This window comes from Jaculus jaculus, chromosome X (assembly GCF_020740685.1).
Source record: "Jaculus jaculus isolate mJacJac1 chromosome X, mJacJac1.mat.Y.cur, whole genome shotgun sequence".
Taxonomy (NCBI): domain Eukaryota; kingdom Metazoa; phylum Chordata; class Mammalia; order Rodentia; family Dipodidae; genus Jaculus; species Jaculus jaculus.
In genome coordinates this window covers 85,831,967-85,842,405 of record NC_059125.1, presented here as the reverse complement: position 1 = coordinate 85,842,405, position 10,439 = coordinate 85,831,967, and the positions used below count along the sequence as shown (strand labels likewise).

The following is a 10,439-nucleotide window of genomic DNA, read 5'->3' as shown; positions in this document are numbered from 1 at the left end:
AACTAATAGAAGAAAAACAAATAAAAATACAACTATCAAAAATTTTAAGTGAGAAAATCATGGTGTGGAAATAATGATAGTCTCTTCATTCTTAACAAAGACTCACAAGAAACAATTATATTAAGTACACTTAGATCACAGAAAAAAAGGAGTGGCCTTGTCGTCCGTCTTTTTCTCCCATGTTCGGACGCCTCGCCATTCCGTTGGCCTCCGGCCCACAGTGCTGACCCCCAACACCATGCCTTCAATTAAATTGCAAAGTTCTGATGGAGAGATACTTGAAATTGATGTAGAAATTGCCAAGCAGTCTGAGACCATCAAAACCATGTTGGAAGATTTGGGAATGGATGATGAAGGAGATGATTACCCAGATCCCCTACCAAATGTTAATGCAGCAATACTGAAAAAGGTCATCAGTGGTGCATCCACCATAATGACTTCCCTCCTCCTCCTGAGGATGATGATAACAAAGAGAAGCGGACAGATGATATCCCTGTGTGAAACCAAGAATTCCTGAAAGTTGACCAAGGAGCACTTTTTGAACTTATTCTGGCTGCAAACTACTTAGACATCAAAGGTTTGCTGGAGGTTACATGCAAGACTGTTGCCAATATGATTAAGGGGAAGACTCCTGAGGAGATCTGCAAAACCTTCAATATCAAAAATGACTTTACCAAAGAGGAAGAGGCCCAGGTGCACAAAGAGAACCAGTGGTGTGAAGAGAAATAAAAGGTTGTGCCTGACAATGTAACACTATAAGGATTGGTCCAAATACTAGTTGCACTGCTCTTTTTATGATGTTAATATTAGACAAACAGTAGGGAAATGTAGCAGCAAATCAATTGTATTAGCATAGTAGTGTCCTCCTTGCATGTGTAGTCTGAGTACAGATTCCAAGTTAAAGGCAGAGTTCCTTCAAGTGTGAGTGAAAGTTGTCTTTCTTTACTCTCAATAAAACTGAGCTATAGGTTTTCTGAAGAGAGTGGCATCTTGGGCTTTTTCTGACTTCTGTAAAGCGATTTCTGCCTGGTTTATTGTCCAGTTAACTTCAGTGAACTTTTCAGAGTTGCCATTGTAAATAAAAAAACTTATGAGAAGGGTTTTGAAATAGAAAAATATAAGATCTTTATTCAAGAGTTGGAAACTAGAAGCAGGCAAGTTGAAGTTAATGCTCTGACTGACGTTGTTAGGATATCTCCAGCCTCCTGAGCCAAGCAGAACACTGCTCTTGATTAGCTCGTGTGTAGCTGTATTCTGAATTTGTATGATTTAATAATCCTTATAATACAAAGCACCAATTACTATTACTATCTCAATGTTATACTTCAGGAAAATAAAGTATAGAGAGAATAATATACAAGAAGATGCATAACCAGTACAGGCATTGTGACATATGACATTTTATCCCATCACTCAGTAGGTTGAGTAAAGACAATCTTGAATTCTATGCCAGCCTGTAGGTTAATAAATTAATACCATTTTACCCACAGAATTAGTGATTGATTTGTTATGGTACTGCTAGAACATAGATATTACAACAAAGATATTTCAACTAGTGGTATAGCTAGGACTTAAACCTCTAAGATTCAGGATGACAAATATTGTGCTATATCATGAAGACACTGGAAGTAGGAAAGTATGTAAGTTAGCCTTCATATATATCCATGTGTGTGACAATGAACAATTGTAATTTCAGCACTGGAATGGGTGGGTGGCAGAGACAGTTGGATTTTTATGTTTTACAGTTTCAGCCAGTCCAGCAACAAAGCAGCCAACTCCAGGTACAGAGAGAGATACTTAAGAATATAAGATGGAAAAGTGATATAAGAGGACATCCACCATCTTCTCATGGCCTCTGCACATGTGCACATGAACTACATGAATCTGCAACTGCAACCACATGCACATGCTCATATATACACCATATTCACACAAACTATCACATATAAACAAATAAAGAAATAATGAATAAAGTTAGATTAGATGATATCCACAGATGCATCCTTCCAGCAAGGTCATTAATGCTTAGTGAATTGTTTTCCTTTCTGTTTTAAATTGGCTTTAAAATTTAATTTTTATAAGCACACAAGAATTGGGCTTCATTATGCTATTTTCAAATAAGTATTTTGGCTTTCTTTCCTCCTTCCTCCCCATACCTCACTGCCCTTTTATTCTAGCTTTCAATTTAACCTCTTTTCTGCTTTCATATTATAGGTTTAATTCTATCCATTCTCCTTTCTCATCACTTCTTATTCCTGACTCATGGTCTCCTTTCTTGAAGTATATGGCCTGTACTCAGTTTCACATTATGTTATTTATACACATACAAACATTAAAAGCTAGAATCCAATTGGGTGTGGTGGCACAAGCCTTTAATCCCAGCACTCGGGAGGCAAAGGTAGAAGGATTGCCATGAGTTCAAGGCCACTCTGAAACTATATAGTGAGTTCCCGGTCAGCCTGAGCTAGAGTGAAACTCTACCTTGAAACAAAAAAAATAAAACCAAAACAAAACAAACAAAAAAAAACCCCACAACATCAAAAAAGCTAGTATCCACATATGGAACAGAACTTGTCATTTTTGTCTTCTTAGGCTTAGGTGATCTCATGTAGTCTAAATTTATTTTTACTATTTTATCCATCTTCCTTCAAGTGTTTCTTTATAGCTGAGTAAAACATCATTGTGTAAATATACCTCATTTTCATTATCCAGCCATCAGTTGATGGATATTTAGGTTGATTCCCTTTCCTAGCTACTGTGAATAGAATAGGATTGACTGTTTCTGTGCAGGTATTTCTGTGGTAGGGTATTGACTCCTTTGTGTATATGCCTAGGAGTGTTATTTCTGTAGCTGGGTCATATGATAATTCAAGTTTTAGCTTTTAGCTTTTTATATGAAACTTTCACTCTGATTTCCATAGGGTCTGCACTAGTTTACTTTCCCACACACACACCCTCACCAGCACTTGTAGTTTCTTGGTGATAGTCATTGTGAATGGGATAGGCTAATATTTCAGCATAGTCCCAATTTGCCTTTTTCTGATGGCTAAAACTGTTGAACATTTTTAACAATTTATGGTGGCTATAGTAGTCTGTTCTATGATGATGAGATGTGCTTCCAATCAGTCACAGTTTTTGAGTGTAATGAAATTTATTTCAGCATACAGATCCAAGGGAATTTCCATTAATGGCAGAAGAAGCTACTTCCATACAACTAAGCAGAAAGAGGAAAAACAAAACAAAAAATACCACCAGCCAACAAACACCCAAAGGCAGCAAGCACAAGTAAACATCAAGTAGGACTTCCAGAGCTTAAACCAGTCTGCAAACATTTGGGCTGAAATTCAGATTTGACACAAAATAGCCCTTTGCACTTGACCCCAGAATCTGTCCTTACTGACACTTCTGCCTGGCTGAAGACCCAAGTTAAAAGCTTTAATAAAACATATAAGTTTACTGGGGACATGTATTTGAATTACCACAGTGGTGATTTGGGTTTCTTTTATTGTGTATGTGAGCTGTCTGTTCATTTCATTAGTCCATTTATTGACTGACTATTTTTCTGTTACTTTTTTTTCTTTTACTTTTTTTTTCCTTTTCTTTCTGTTACTTTTTTACAGTTTTCTTTTACAGTTTTCTAAATGCTGAACTCCTGTGAGAAAAATAGCTAACAAATCTCTTATCCAATTATGAAGACTTTCTATTCACTATGTTGATAATTTCCTTTGCTGTGGATAACTGGATTTAATTTCATGCTGCCCCATTTGATGCTTCTTGGACTATTTCCTGTGGTATTGAGTCTTCTTCAGAAAATTCCATTTATATCTATAATATCTGGCATATTTCCTATGTTTTCCTTCAGTGTTTTCAGTTTTTCTTCCTTAACATTAATGTTTTTGATCCATTTTGAGTGGATATTTGTGTAGAGTGTATAGGATTATAGATCAATGGAACAGAATTAAGGACCCAGACCTTGGGTCAAGTAACTACAGCCACTTGATATTTGACAGAGGCCCTAACATCACAGAGTAGAAGAAAGACATCATCTTTAACAAATGGAGCTGCACAAATTAGATAACCACATGCAGGAAAATGAAACTTGATCCATACATCTTGCCTCTCACAAAAGTCAAGTCCAAATGGATGAAAGACCTCAATATAAGACTGGAAATGCAGCTATTACTGAAAGAACAAATAAGAGGAATTTTTCATGATATAGGAGTGGGAAAAGACTTCCTGAACAAAACCCCAGTAGCTCAAGACTTAAACAATCATTCAACCAATGGCATCACATGAAGCTGAAAAGTTTCTTACCAGACAAACATACAAAAAGCAGAGCCAATATATTACCCACAGAGTGGGGGAAAATTTTTGCTGGCTATACAACTGACCGAGGCCTAAGTTCTATAATTTGTAAAGAACTCAAAAACCTAAACAATAAAAAAAATCAAACACCTCATTCAAAAATATGGCAGAGATGTGAACAGGCAGTTCTCACAGAAAGAAATGCAAATAGCAAGCATGCACTTAAGAAAATGTTCATCATCCCTAATCATCAAGGAAATGCAAATTAAAACAACTATGAGATTCCACCTTACCCCAATAAGGAAAGAAAACATTAAAAAGTCAAATGAAAACAAATGTTGCTTAGGATGTGGAGAAATAAGAACCCTCACTTGCTGTTGCTTGAAATATAAGATAGTACAACAAAGCAATATGGAGACTCCTAAAAAGTTTGACTATAGAGTTACCAACAGACCCAATTATTCCCTTACTGAGCATTTACCCTAAAAGCTCCATTACTCAGTTTAGAGAGATTTGCTCAGCCATGTTTATAGTGGCTCAATTCAAAAGAGCTAAGAGCTAGAATCAACCCAGATGTCCATGAGCTGAATGAATAACCAAGATGTAGTATATCTACATGATGGAATTCAATACAGCAGTAAGGAAACATGACACAATGGAATTTGAAGAAAAATGGTTAACTTTGGGACAGACCATTCTCAGCAAACCTACCCAATCACAGAAAGATAATAGTTGGATGGTCTCACTCATCTGTGGCTCCTAACCTGAATGTGCCTGAGATGCTAACATACCGAATAAGCATTTCAAGGTCCTGGCAATAGGGATGGTGGGCAGGAGGGTAGGGTAGGTGGTGACCCAAAATTGGAAACAAATGGCAATGGTACCATAATATTCTAAAAGACTGACTAAACGGTCAAACCTTCATCAGGTCCTTACAGAGAATACCTAAACGCCAGGACCCTGGAGAGGGTATGATGAAAACTAAGCTTAATTTTCTCCTGTTTCTCTCTTTCTCTCCCTCTTCTCTCTCTTCTCTCTTTCTCTTTTATATTTACTATATTTTTCTTCCTTTTTTTTCTTGGCACTGGCCTGTAACTCCCACTATCAGCATGTGGTTATCATCTACAATGAGCTGTTGATCAGAGACACCTACATGGTTTCCCAAAAGAAGTCAGATTTCTGTCAGAATACTTTATGACACACTAGAAGTTAGTGGAACAACCCTACTGCCAAAGACACCATATGCCATTGGTACAGAACATGGAGTGACCTTTCTGGAATCTGGAAGAGAGTCAATCCCCAGATTGCTCCTCTAATGTTAGAAGGTGCTACATGAGAGACTGGGGGAAAGTGACCAACATCTGTCCAAGCAACTATTGGTCTAAGCTACTCAGCAGCAAACAACCTGCTGTGATGCTCACACGAGTGCAATAATGGCACATAGCCATTGTGGGTAATGAACTGATCTTGATTTGGCTAATGGATCTGCTCAGTAGAACAGAACCCATAGCTGATTCTGGGAAACAAGTCAGAACCGCATCCATAAAATAAGCCCGCTCCCCATTATCAAGCTTCCACTAGTCATGGGCTACAAGAGGGCCTACACTTTTTGAATTCTTTCTAACATAATAATGGTTATCCCATGTATTTGGGACAGACTTCACTCTCCACTGCAAAATTGGCTTCTCTTTTTCAGATGCACACAGCCCATCTCACCTCACTTGGACCTCAGCTTAAACCACAAAGCAATCAGGGAAATGAGCAAGAGTGCTGCTTTCTTGGTGAACCTGGTACCAGCACAAGGGTGAAGGAGAGAGACACAGAGAACACTCAACTTCTACTGAACCAGATATCCAGAGACACAGAGGCTCTGAAGACCCCACTCCTGAAGTAGACCTAAAACAAACCTAACATGGCTCAGGGAAATTTGTGGAAGAAGGGGCAGAAAGATTGTTAGAGCCACATGTTGGGACATTATGCACAGAGATATTGCTTCTTACCCATAACTGATGGCTAACCCCACAATGCATGAACCAGAATCACCAACAAGGAGAGTCTCTTTGGAGGGGGGATGACAGGGAGGAGGCTAAAAATGGTACCAACATGTCTGAATACACACTGTGTGCATAACTAATAATAATTTTTAAAACCCTGACAACTTAAAAAATATATAAAAAATCAGATATCACAAACAAGTTGGTTTTGTTCCAGACAGGCAGGGAGCATTGTATATACACAAAACTAAAATCTGTGACATATTACACAAATATACATAGTAATGATATTATCATCTTGATTGAAGTAGAATAGACTTTTAACAAAATCCAACATACCTTCATGATGAAAATGGTATATTGAATATGCTAGCTGCTTGGAGTATCAATTTGGCATTTTGCATTTGTCTTACATTCCTTGCTATTTTCCTATAATGAGGCATCACTTTCCAAAAGAACTATCAAATTGATCATAATGTTACATGATAAACTCAATTTTTAGTCATTTTAGAATAAATAATACCTTTTTAAAACATGAAGTGAGTGAAGGCACAAATAATACTCCTGAGGAAATTGAGAACAAAAGGAACATACCTCAAAACTAAAACTAACATTATACTAAATGGAGGGAGGTCCTCAGAACATAACTAAAATAAGGAGCAAGACAAGGGTGTACACCTCTCCTTTCTTAATATATTACAAGATGTCCTAGCTGGAGCAATAAGACAATAGAAGGAAATAAAAGGGACACAAATGAAAAATAAAGAAGTCAAGGCATTCTTCCTTGCTGATGATATAATTTTATACATGAAACCTTCCAGAATCTGCCAGAAAACTCTTAGAATTGATAAGCACTTTCAAGAAAGGGGCAGGATAAAAAAAATCACACAAAAATCTGCTTATTTCTTGTATAATAAACAAACTGGTGAAGAAATCATGGAAGAAACTCCATTAATGATTGTGGCAAAAAAAAAAAAAATCCTAGGAATAAATTTAGCCTGGGAACTTTGAACCACTCAAGAAAGAAAAAAGTTGGAAGTATAAGAAGATGTAAAGAACTCTATACTTCTGAAATGGAAGAATTAATACTGTGAAAATGCTCTCTGATTGGGCATGAGGTCCATTCCATGAAGAGGAATTACTGTCTGGTACACAAAATCCAATTAAAATCCTATGACTGGGAAGATCATAAACACCCCAGAGGAACTATTATTGTTCTCTAGCTAAGTAGATATATTACCCCCACAAAACTTCCCTCTAAATACTTAGGTTTATCTCATTTCAGATGGTGGTGTCCACTGGGAAGACTCAAAACTAACATGGTGACACGAAGTGACAGTGGAGGGTTTGGCACTAAGTGAGACATCCCTGTCACACCCTCCAAGGCTCATGGATCATTGTGGTAGAGATGATGGAAAGAATGTAGAAGCCAAAGGAAGGAGAGAAATGCTTATAGTACTGTCCTTCAGACACAAAGTGGCCATGGGATTCATGACTTCTCAGTGACTGATGCGACCTACAAAACACCTGTATAATAAGGAAAAAAGCAATATGGCATCAAAATAGAAGAGAGACTAATTGGAAGGAAGAAGGCATTCAGAGAATGGGGGAGAGAATAAGAGAGTTTATGATCATTGTTGAGTAGGTCTATATTTATGGGAATTATCAAATAAAGGTCTAAAAATTATTTAAAATTATGAAAATATATATTTTACAAAAAACAATCTACAGATTCAAGGAAATCTCTAACAAAATATCTATATCATTCTTCACAGACATAAAATAAGGAATCTTAAAGTTCATTTGTAGGAAAGAAAACTTGGATAGCCAAAGAAATTCTGACTTTTAAAACATGTGGCCAGAGGTAAACATCATACCAGATTTCAAGAAGAATTAGAGTCATAGTAATGAAGCCACCATGGTACTGGAAGAAAACATACGTATAAATCAAGGAAATAAAGTAGATGATCCAGAAGTAAGTCCTCACAGTTACAGCTACCTGGTTTTTGACAAAAATACCCCAACTGCTCATTAGAGAACATGCAGCTTCTTTAACCAATGATGCTGGGAAAAGTGGATATACTCTAGGTACTTATTTCCTACCCTTCTCAAAAATCAACTCCAGGGTACTGCTTGGATTTTGCACACTGCAGAATGAATGGGAATGGCTTTCTGGTTACCCAGATCCTTGTTCCCCAAATCCTAGTTCCTCTGGACTGATAGGTTGTGCATGTGGCATGAGTAGGCCTAGGCTCCAGGTCCCACATCTCCCATGACCCCATCTCCAGGTTGGTTACCCTGCTGCTTGTCTGGGGCATCTGGAACTGTGCACATGTGTGCAGAGAGAGTTGGACCCAGCTTTGTATTCCACAATGATGTGGGTAGGCAAACATTGGATCCCCACATGTGTTATTGATGTAGGATTTGGGGGTTCAGGAGAGGCCCCCAGAATTTATGAGCCTCAAGTTTTGGGTTTTGTCCTACCTTAATTAAAGAATTATATAGAAAGAAAGCTTGCTCCCTGGGAACCAGGGAAGTGCTCACTGGGAGAAGGGAACCACCTGGGAAAGCCTGTTCATTGAGGGCAGGTAGATACAGGTGAATCCATATCTGGCCTCAGTGGCTTCTTCTGATTTGTGCCAAGCAAGGACTCCAGCCCCTTCGACATTCCTATCCACTCTTCTCCAAATACTGATGCCCCTATATTGTCTGCCTCTGCAGACCTTTAATCAGGCCTGGCCAATGGAGCCATTTTCTACCATTAACCCCCTCTCTTCACCCCCCCCACTTTCCCCAACAGTTGCCCCAGCTGCTCCTTGGCACCTTGCTTCTGCCTTGGACAAGGGACACAGGAGTATCTGGCAAACCCAGGGAGGTTATCAATGAACCTCCACAACTTACTCACCTGGGGTACAGTGGAAAAGTAAGGGCAAGAGCTACTGCTCCTGATCCTTACATACAAGGCACAGCTGTGATCATGGTTTGAACAGATTCTAGACCAACAAAGCAGCTTTCATATCAGCCACCAGCTCAGAGCTGCTGGCATATTTGCAAACTCCATAACCTGTGCATCTGTGGGTATAACTGCATTCCATTCCATACTGGTTTAAACTTGAAAGAGAACACTCACTGATGATCCTACAAGGGCAAATACTTGCTTCATTATTAATAAAATAAGACTTTTATCCAGAGACAGGTGGACACCAGTGCAAAAATAAAAGAAAAGAAAAACACAATAAAAGGTAAACTGAGCTATCTCTACCAAGGCTGCTTATCCCCACAATGGAAGTCTCCAAGGAATACAGAGAGGAGACAGCCAAATTTAAATCTCTAAATGAAAACACATTAAGGTTATTAAATAAATTCAATGAGACCTTGGCCAGGAGAATGGCTGAACTGGAAGCAAAAATCAACAATCACATATATAAAATTTACACAGCCCTCATCAATATACTTACCTTAAATGTGGAAAATGAGAGAGAGCTCAAAAAAGAGATGCATGAATTGAAGTTGAGTCAATAAATCAAATATCTCAACAACTAGCTGATTAGCATTAATGAACCCTTGATCAAATGAAAGAATTAACTCAAGGGAACATCAAGAAAACTAAAACTGGACCTGAAATTGGACCTCAAAAAAGAAATGGACACTTTAGTAGACAGCTTCAGGTTGCTGGAGTGAACTTCCAAACTAGATACAGTTTGTGAGAGGAAGGGAATTTATTTGAAGCTTAAAAATCCAGGGGAAGTTCCAAAATGGCATAAGAAGTTACCCCACTTCCACTGGTCCATGCAGAGAGAGAAAAGCACCCATAACCAACACAAGCAAGCATATGCTAGGAACCCCAGTCTAAGCTCTAGCACTTTGAGTAATTTTGACTGGAAATTCCAGATCCACCTCCACACCTTAGAGCTGGACCCTAGAATCCATCCATGGTGATACTTCCTCCAGCCAACTTACAAGCTTGAATAAGATTCTGAATCTATTGGGTGGCATCCATTGAAGCTACCACATTTAGCTCCTGGCCCCAATAGATACATAATCATTTCACATATTAAACTGTATTTAGTCCAATTTCAAAGGTTCCCATAGTATTTACCAACTTAAGATAGTCCCAAATTGCCAACTCTCATCTGAAAT

At 38.2% G+C, this 10,439-nt stretch overlaps 1 pseudogene; it reads left to right on the top strand.

Annotated features, from left to right (window-relative positions):
• The first annotated feature begins 238 nt into the window (after nucleotides 1-238).
• LOC101607380 lies at nucleotides 239-729 on the top strand (annotated as a pseudogene).
• Nucleotides 730-10,439: the final 9,710 nt, after the last annotated feature.